The following is a 10,585-nucleotide window of genomic DNA, read 5'->3' as shown; positions in this document are numbered from 1 at the left end:
TAGAGCTGTATTTCCAGTCTTGCAAGGATTTTCTAAGGACAGTTGCTCTTGATTTCCCAGAAACTGGATTGTAACTCAAATTACATTCCAGGTTGATCTACCTGTCCAACTGCATCACAAAGGCACAGAGAAACCCCTCAAATTTTCTCCCAGATGGAGTTAGAACGCATCCACAGGGTGGGTCTCTGGGGATGCTTAGGAGCCTTCCCCGTGGCGGTAAAGCCAGTGTCTGACTGACAGCAGCTGGAGAAAGGGCGCAGAGGCCGATTGCGGGTGTGCAGAGGCCGACTGCGGGTGTTGACATAGTTATAAGATTTAGTCAAGTCCCGCTCAGCCTGGGCACTTTGTCTCTGAGCCAGCAAAGTTGAGGTAGGGAAGCAGGAGGCAAAGGCCTGGAACTGGCTGGAGGCTGGGGCTCCCAGAACCAGGTTGGAGAGTTAAATCCCTGGCAAAAGGCTTACTTTTCCAATTTTACAGAAGGTCAAGGTTCTGCTCAGGTCTAGCCTGAACTTAACCTCGACTTGGTGACAACAGAAGAGATGATGAGCAAAACAGACAAAGAAAGGAAAAGAAGAGATCAGACCTCACCCTCATGACCTCTTCCAGAGGGTTATCAAGATAAGAGTCACACAACAGTTCCCGTACTGGGGCACACTACGCTAGCACGACAGTTCACAGAATAAATCACAGGTCTCCTACCCTCATAACCGACTCAGTAGGTGACTAAAATACTCATTGAGTCAACTGTCAAGAGAGGGCACCCCCACTTAGGGTTGCTGGGGTGATCAGGCCCAGAAACCCAAAGTTGGGGCTCCCAGGGGTGGAGCCTTTTACGCTTTAAAGATTTCTTTGTTTCCCAGTCGCAAAGCTCAAAAGGAGATGAAAATGGCCATTGTAACTCCAAGAGAGACAAAAGAAACGGGTCCATTACCTTGAAAAATCCCCCCTGAACCTAGGGCAGCGTCCTACCCATTGTTCGTACTGTGGGGTTCCTATAGCAAGGGGTGATGGGGGCGTCCCCCGGCATTGCATCCCTTGTATACCTTCCCTGTTATGCCTGGCAGTAACAGGTGCCTGGTGAATGGTCCCCGAGAGAAAAGGAGAAAGAAAAGGAGCCATTACCTCGAAAATCCCCCCATTGGGGTTCCTGTAGCAAGGGATGATGGGGGCATCCCTTGAACATCTTCCCTATTCTTCCTGGCAGGAATAGGTGCCTGGTGAATGGTCCCAGAGAAAGGGAGCCATTACCTTGAAATCCTCCCAATGGAGTTCCTGTAGCAAGGGATGATGGGGGCATCCCTTGAACATCTTCCCTATTCTGCCTGGCAGTAATAGGTGCCTGGCGAATGGTCCCCAGGATAAAAGGACAAAGACAGTGAGAAAGAGAAAGACAGTGAGGAATTTTCTGCCAGTCTGGGGGACATTCTACCCAATTGCATCCTGGAGCCATTCTCCCAAGAAGGGGTTCCCATACTCCACCAAAGGTTAGAGTTTGGTACTTTCCTTGAACTGGAGTCCCGAGTGGGACTTTCCTCACAGTTCAGAGCGTGGTCAGGTGCCAGAGGGAGGGATCCCAATCCAGCCTTAGGAAAAGAAACCTTCCACGGGAGTCTTGGAGATTGGCGGCCGTCCTAATGACTTAAGTGGCCTACCCGCGCCCACATAAAATTTGTCTATTAGAGATAGAGTCAGAAAGGAATGGATTAATTCATTCTCCATCACCCTGAGGCTTAAGGTACTGATTCTCTTCAAGCTGAATGCCACAATTTGCCCCATAGAGTAGCCATGGGCAGCAAACGTGGATTCATACAGCTGTCCGAGAAAGTTCCCGATGGAGCAGTGAATCTAGATCCATCCTTGAAAAAGAGCAGGAAGGAATGGATTAATTCATTTTCCATCACCCTCAGGCTTAAGGTACTGATTCTCTTCAGGCTGAATGCCACAATTTGCCCCATAGAGTAGCCATGGGCAGCAAACGTGGATTCATACAGCCATCCAAGAAAGTTCCCGATGGAGAAGTGAATTTAGATCCATCCTTGAAAAAGAGAAAGGCACAAGGAAGAAAAGGGCACTTACCAGAACTCGAGCTCACAAGCCGATGAAGCAATTCCCCGTACAGGCCACCAGAAATGATGCGGGATCGGTGAGCCGAGGAGTCGAAAGAAAGATTTCTTAGACTCTCAAGATCTGGCAGTAGTGCTCTTTTATTTAGAGAATAGTGTGGAATAGCATGGGGACAGGACCCATGGGCAGTCAGAGCTTCTGCTGCCGCCGCTTCTGCTGCCCCCACTGGCATGGGGACAGGGCCCATGGGCAGGCAGAGCAGCTGCTGTTGTCCCCGCTGGCATGGGGACAGGACCCATGGGCAGGCAGAGCTGGTGCGTGGGGACAGGACCCACGGGCAGTCAGAGCTCCTGCTGCTGCCCTGAGTTGAGGGTTAGGGCTAATTTTATTAGGCATGGGTACGTGACTTATTTTTACTGGAGAAAAGAATAGATGATGTAAAAAGTCATTAAAGGATTTCAGTGCAGATGGGGTCTGGTTATTGTGCGGTCATATAACTTTAGATACGAATCTGGCCATATAGATCGGCATGTAGGTGAGGATGCCCTGGGCTTCTCTCCCTGGGGCGGTCCTAATTCATACCATAAAAAAAGTCCACTGGGTCGTATAGTTTGGCATGTAGGCCAGGTCACCTTGGGCTTCTCTAGTTGGGACAGCCTTAATCCACATCAGATTGATTGTGGATTATTTTTGTCGACAATGTCATGCTCTAAACTGAACAGAAGACCTCCCGAAACATTCATATCAGTTCTTAGCAGGACAGCATCTTCTTCCCAACAGGGGCAAATATCACTGGATATCTTATCCCCTCTAACCACATTTATCACTGAGTCTTAGAATTGGAGTATATACAAGATTAATTCTTGCTTAATTATATTCACTGGGAATTTTCACATATAGATGTAAAAGTGCATCTATATGTAAACATACTACTAAGCCAAATCACATAAGTAGGATTAGAAAGATGTAATATGGAGAAAAAAATAACTTTAGAACCATTGTGAGACTATTTCCAGTCAAGAATAAAATATCAGGCCCGTCATTTTGTTTCAGTGAAGATTAATTTAACAAGTATTTTCCAACTTGCCATAGCAAGTGTTTCTTTTCCTTTTACTTAATAATCCAATTATTCTACCTTGAAGTGTGGTTAGATATGTTAAAAATTTTATCACCAAGTTAGATGAAGTAGCTAATTATTTATCCAATTTTTAATCATTAAAAAATTAGAGCACCTATTTTATGTCAGTGTCAACTTAAAGGGAAATTCACCTACTATTTTACCCTCAAAATGAGTTTTACATTGAATAGCCAAAAGAATTTCATTTGAGATGTGCATGATTTGGGAAACAATAAGAAAATTCCGAAAACAGAGGAGGGGAACTGTTTTTGAAGAGAAAGGGGGGAGTAGGTAGGGGCTGTTCTAAACTAATATCCATTGAGAGAAAATAACATTTCAGTGCGGCAATGGCTTCTCATTGGCTGAGTTTTGGCTTTTCTCAAGAGCTGGGCTGTTGCCAGGTGGGGAGAGAAATCTTACTTAGTAGTAAAATAGTTTTACTTCTATTGAAGATGCAAGTGTAGGTCTCTTCCTGTTTGATGAAATTGAGGATGTATGATAGGGAGTGAGAGTTTCCTACGAAGCTTCTGGACTGAAATTTAGTTAAATTTTCTTTAATGAATTCCTATGCCAGAAACTCTGCTATGACTGAGGACACAGCAATTAATAAAACAGGAAAAAAATTATGCAAAATGTGGTTTCATTGATTTTATATTCTCAAAATAGGGTCAGGTGAAAAATGGGGAGACAATTTAATTAAGTAATTATAGTCTTATTCAGTGCATATAAGGCAGCAAACAGGGTATGTGACAGAAAATAATAGGAGGAATTCTACTATGGATAAGGTTATCAGAGAAGACCTTTCTTAAAAGATGATATTTAAGTTGATATCCAAAAGAGAGGGAGTTGCTACTATTATAAACACTGTTACATGTAGGGATATTAAGTAAACATTAATTAGATAGGCAAGTAAAATTATGTCACGCCACAGATGACATGATCTACATGTAGAAACTAAAACTTTCACAAAAATTTTTATTGCAGTACTCTGTTGAAAAAGAGTGAAGTGAGTGGACACTCTTATCTTGTTCTTGACTTTAGTGGGAAAGCCGTCAGCCTTTCACTGCTGGATAAAGGTTATTTGTGATTTTGTCATGTATGACCTTTGTTATATTGAGATGCATCCCTTCTATACTCAACTGTCTGAGAGCTTTTTATAATGAAAAGATGTTGAGTTTCCATATGACCTATGAAGGGCCCAAAGAAGAAATTAAGCAAACAATTCAATTTACAACAGGATCACAAATAATGAAATATTTACAAATAAACTTAATCAAGGAAGCAAAGTGCTTGTACACTGAAAAATACAAAATGTTGCTGAAAGATATTAAAGAAGACACAAATAAATGGAAAGACTTTCATGGACTGGAAGATTTAATATTATTAAGATGTCAAACTACCTAAAGTTATTTGATGCAATCACTATTAAATCCCAAAAGTGTGTTTTGTAGAAATAAAAAATCCAACCTAAAAATTCATATGTTATTTCAAGGGAGTCCAAATGGTCAAAACAATCTTGAAAGAAACAGTTTGAGATCTCACACTTCCTGATTCTAAAACTTACTGCAAATCTTTGGTAATCAAAATAGTGTGGTATTGGCATAATGAAAGACATATAGACTACAGGGATAAAATAGAAAGCCTAGAAATAAACCTTTGCATATGTTTTCAGATGACACTTGACATGGGTGCCAAGAACATTCAATGGGGTAAGGGCAACCTATTCAACAAATGGTGTTGTGAAAACAGTACATCCACAAGCAACTGAATGAAATTGGACCTTTAACTTACAGCATATAGAGTAGTTAACTGAAAATAAATCAAAGATCTAAACTACTAGCTAAAACTAGAAAACTCTTCGAAGAAAACATAGAAGAAAAGATTCATAAGGTTGGATTTGGTAATTATTTCTTGGGTATGACACCAAGCACACAGATAAGAAAAGAAAAAATAGATAAATTGTACTTTAGATAATTAATTAGATAATTAAGAACTTCTTTTCATCAAATGACACTATAACAGAGTGAAAAAGTAAGCCACAGAAGAGGAGAAAATATTTGCAAACAATATATCTGATAAGGTATAAATTTCAGAATATATAAAGAACTTCTACATCTCAGCAACAACAACAAAAAGCAAAATAACTGATTAAAAATGAGCAAAGGATTTGAATTGACTTTTCTCCAAAGAAGCTATATAAATGGCAAGTAAGAACATGAAAGGATGTGCAACATCACTAATTGTTAGGGAAATGCAAATAAAAATCACAGTAAAATACAGCTTCACACCCATTAGGATAGTTATTATTTAAAAAGAAAAAGAACACTTGTAGGAGAGAATGCAGAAAAATTGGAACAATTTTGCATTTCTCATAGGAATGTAAAATGACATAGCTGCTAGGGTAAGTGTTATGGTGGCTTCTCAAAAAATCAGTCAAAGGAGGCTGACCCAGTGGTGCAGTGGTTAGGTGCACACATTCCACTTTGGTGGCCCGGGGTTTGCCAGTTCAGATCGTGGGTGGCAAACCATGCTGTGGTAGGCATCCCACATATAAAGTAGAGGAAGATAGGCACAGATGTTAGCTCAGGGTCAGTCTTCCTCAGCAAAAAGAGGAGGATTGGCAGTAGATTTTAGCTCAGGGCTAATCTTCCACAAAAAAAGAAAAAAGACAGTCAAAGAATTTTTGTATCATTCACTAATTCCATTTTTGGGTAATATATCCAAAATAATGGAAAGCAGGGACTCAAACACGCTGCTAAGTCTATACCCATTTTCATGGTAGTATTATTCACAATAGTCAGAAAGTAGAAGCAACCAAAGTGTCTATTGACAGATAAATGTATAAACAAAATAAAATATACATGCATACAATGGAATATTATTCAGCCTTGAAAAGGAAAGAAATTCTGACACATGCTAAAATAGATATTAACATGCAATACATCATCCTAAGTTTCATAAGGCAGTCACAAAAGGACAAATGTATGATTTCACTTACATGAGGTACTTAAAGAGGTCAAATTCACAGACAGAAAGTAGATTGTTGGTTGCCTGGGGCTCAGAGAGGGTAATGGGAAGTTATTGTTTAGTTGGAGATTCACTTTGGGAAGAGAAAAAGTTCTGCAGAGGGATAGTGGTGATGATGGCATAACAATGTGATTTAACTTAATGCCATTGAACTGAATATTTAAAAATGCTTAAAATTGTAAATTTTGTTATGTAATTTTTACAACAATTTAAAAAATGAATTTAAAAACTAAGGTGACTTCATTAATAGGCTTATCATGTGAACATAAACACAATAGCTCAAAGTGTATGTAAAGATCCTCGGCTTCTTATATACCTGGGTAATTTGTTTAAAAGGTAGATATGTCAATCCAACGAGAATAGTACTAAATTTAAACTTCTATTGCTGTGTTCTAAGAATTGGCATCCTAGAACTATCCTAGCTAATTTTGATAGTACATTCAAGCTTGAAAACCAATTGGACAACACACAAATCTAAATAGGATATTTTTGTAATCATAAATATTTTTCTACCTAGACCTTCCTCATAATGCCTATATGACCTCAACATACTTTTGACAACGTTAATTTGGCCCTGAAATAAAGTTATCTTCTTTTCTCCATTTAAAGGGTAAAGTCATTTTAAATGTTCTGATTATTTTTCAAAGTCACTTTTTTACTCCAGAACTACCTCAGTATTTTTCACCTATAATTTTCTGAGTGCACAGGTTTAAGAATTTTAACAAGGGACTTATCATGGTATGAAATATAGCCACAGCTTTATTAATGGAGAAGATTATGATTGGATACAAACATATAAGTTTGCAGGGAACAAAAATTAAGATGATGATAGCAATGTAAGAGACACAGGTCAAGAAGGCATTGCATCTCCCCTCCAAGCTACAGGTCCTTAGGGTAGCACAAGATGATTGCATAGGAGAGTATCAAGAGAAAAAAAAATAACAGGCAGATGAAACCACTGTTGGCAGCAACAAAGAAACAAAGGGTATAAGTGTCCAAGTAGACATGTTTCAACAAAGTGTCATCTATGAATGGTCTATGACATTGGAGCCAAAGACAGGCAGACAGACTGTGAAGAGGATATGAATTCTTGCAAGAACAAAGCCTCTGGCTCATGCCACTCAAAAGAAGCAGCCTGGGGCCAGCCCCATGGTACCTGAATAAAGAGATCAATGAAGGAGAATAGACCCCCGAATTGGATCCAAATACAGATGGGACTTTAGAATACAGTAGTCTGGATTCCAAGTCAATGGTGAAAAGATAATGATGCAACTATAAAAACCAACCAATATTTTGAAAAACAACTAACATCCAATCCCTATTTGACTCTTATACTAAAATAAACTCCAGATGGATCAAAAGATTTAAAATAATTCATAAGAACACAAAAATGCTTTAAAAATTAAATGCTAAAAAATAGTTGAAGAATATTTTGGTAAGAGTGAAGTAGGGAAAGTCTTCTTAAGCAAGATACCAAAGCCAAAAGAAACCACTAAATATAAAATGTAAAGAGAAAATGATGCATACCAAAAGCATTCTACACAGTAAAAAAGTTAAAACCATAATACAAGCCATAAAAATAATAATTACATATACAATAGTAAAAGGGATAGCTTTTTTAGGATGTAATTAACTCATAAAAACAGTATGCAAAAGATCAAGAATTACATAAATAGATAAAATATATTAACAGACAATTCACAGGAAAAGAAATACAAATTATATTAAATATGTGAAAATACTACAACAATTATATTACAAGCGTTTTGATTAAATTATAAAAATGAAATAAAATAACTTTAATCAGATTGTCATATGCCATAAATATTTGTGAGGTACTGGTTGTGGAGAATGTGGACAAAGTATCCTCATAGATGTTGGGCAGGGATGAAGCAGTAAGTACAACCTCAAGGATGGCAGTTTGGCAATAACTGTGAGTACCAGCATTTTCTATACATACATCTGACCATTGATTCAAATACATTATGACAGTTTCACTTTAGGAACTCATTCTTGCACATATTGAAAAATATATACTTATTGCACAATTATTTGGCCCAGAAAAAGATGAGAAACAACAGGAAGAGGAATGGATACATTCAGTTTAGTATATACTTATAGGGCAGTATTATATAGTATGAGAAAAATTAACAGACCTGTATGAACTAGTATGAAAATATTTTCAGCATGTTACATAGCAAAAACAAATGTTTACATACACACATGAAAACATAAATATATTTAAATACACTTGCATTTACAAAGACTATTACATGATGAATCTTAAGAAACAGTGTAAATGACTGCCTCTGGGGAAGACCACTGGAGACTATACTGAGAGATAAACTGGAAAATTATTCAACACTATATCCCATTTGATATGGTTTTCAGTTTTACTATTTAATATTATCTATTACATTTCCATTTTTCCTTTAAAAAGTAGAAACACCACTCTAAAAATTTGGTATATAATGCCACTAAAACTTAATAGAGAAGACAGGCTATACAGCATTAAATATTTTAAATACTAAAGTAAGAACAATTAACTTAAATGACAAAAAATCTGAATAGAAAAAATATTGAGAAAAGTAAAAAAGAGAAATACATATATTGATCAAAAATTAATGCAAGTATATAAAAATTTTCTCACTAATCCATTACATATTATAGGTTCCTTGCTCCATAATCATCACAAGTTTCTAGGAAAAGTGATAAACAAAACTTTATAGACCTGACATTCTATCATGGAGGGAAACTGTTCTTAATAGTACAATCCTAAATTTATTCTTTAATTATAATTATCATAAATTCTTTGAAGAAAGGAAAATCAGCATCAGATTTGAGACTTCTGAATTTCAAAGAAATGAATCATAATGTCAAATAACACTCTTCAAGGTGGATGACACACTTATTTACCACAAGATATGACATTAGTTCTCCAGAGCATCTTCATAGCATTTGTCATTTCTGAATTTCTGAGTGTAGATTAATGAGTTTAGCATTGAGTTTAGGACTGTATAAAACATGCTTAATGATTTGTCAATGGGGAAGATCTTTTCAGGTCTTATGTGCATGAAAATACAGGAACAAAGAATAAGTCAACCACAGAGATGTGGTAACCATGGAACTGGAGTGCTTTCCACCTCCCTTCCTGACTAACGCTCTTTAAAGAGTGCAAGACGACATCATAAGAGATGAGTAACAACAGAAACATAGTAGCACAGAGCATTCCACCATTGGCTGAAACTAAGAGGCCAATCACATAGGTGTCAGTATAGATGAGTTTCAATAAGGGCTACATGTCGCAGAAAAAATGATCAATGACATTGGGGCCAAAGGACTGGAGTCCATAAATTCTGCTAAGTTGAATCACTGAGTGCAGAAAACCTCCAACCCTGGACACTACTATCAGCACAATACATACCCATTGCCTCATGATAACCAAACAATGCCAGAGCTTACAGATGGCCACATAGTGGTCATAAGCCATCAACAAAAGAAGTAAGACTTCTAATACACCAAAAAAGTTTCTGTGTAAAGAGCAGGGTCATACAAGCTTGGAAGGATATGGTATTTTCCCCAGAGAAAAGGTTTTGAAATCACTTTGGAAGAAATAGATGAGGAATAAATGACAACTATGAAGTGATAAGCTAGCAAGAAAAAAGTATATTGGTGAGCCCAGTGTCTTTCTTGACAGACACAGCCACAACAATGAGCCGGGTACCCACCACGGTCAGCACAAAGAAAAGCAAAAACAACAAAAAGGACTTTCTGTTCCTTTGGATTTTGCTTGAGGCCCACGAGGACAAAGTATGTCACACTGCTCCTTAGCTCCATCTATTCTTTTATAGGTACTGATTTCAGATGTGAGTTTACCTATAAAACATGAAAAAATATCTTTAAAAGTATCTAAGTTTGGGGCCAGCCCAGTGGCACAGCGGTTAAGTTGGCACCTTCTGCTTTGGCAGTCCCGGGTTCGTTGGTTCAGATCCTGGGTGCGGACATGGCACTGCTTGGCAAGCCATGCTGTGGTAGGCATCCCAAATATAAAGTAGAGGAAGTTGGGCACAGATGTTAGCTCAGGGCCAGTCTTCCTCAGCAAAAAGAGGAGAATTGGCAGCACATGTTAGCTCATGGCTAATCTTCCTCAAAAGAAAAAGTATTTGTTTAATCTTTTATTTATTCATTCAATTAAAAAATGCTTTGGAGAATCTATTTGTGTCAACAAATCTGCTATGGATATTGGTACTACCATGTTGAATAAGAGTCATTCCCTACTCTCAGTGATTTGATATATAATCATGGGATCAGACAGTTAAAGACCAATGTAATACATACAATTATAAGTGTATTCATGTTGTGCTCAGGAACATCTAA

At 37.8% G+C, this 10,585-nt stretch overlaps 1 pseudogene; it reads right to left on the bottom strand.

The window, feature by feature from the left end:
• Positions 1-9,138: 9,138 nt before the first annotated feature.
• On the bottom strand, positions 9,139-9,792 carry LOC123281848 (olfactory receptor 4A47-like; annotated as a pseudogene).
• Positions 9,793-10,585: the final 793 nt, after the last annotated feature.

Source organism: Equus asinus, chromosome 17 (genome assembly GCF_041296235.1).
Source record: "Equus asinus isolate D_3611 breed Donkey chromosome 17, EquAss-T2T_v2, whole genome shotgun sequence".
In the NCBI taxonomy this organism is placed as follows: Eukaryota; Metazoa; Chordata; class Mammalia; order Perissodactyla; family Equidae; genus Equus; species Equus asinus.
The sequence above is the reverse complement of the archived record's forward strand: the minus strand, read 5'-3'. Positions and strand labels throughout refer to the sequence as shown.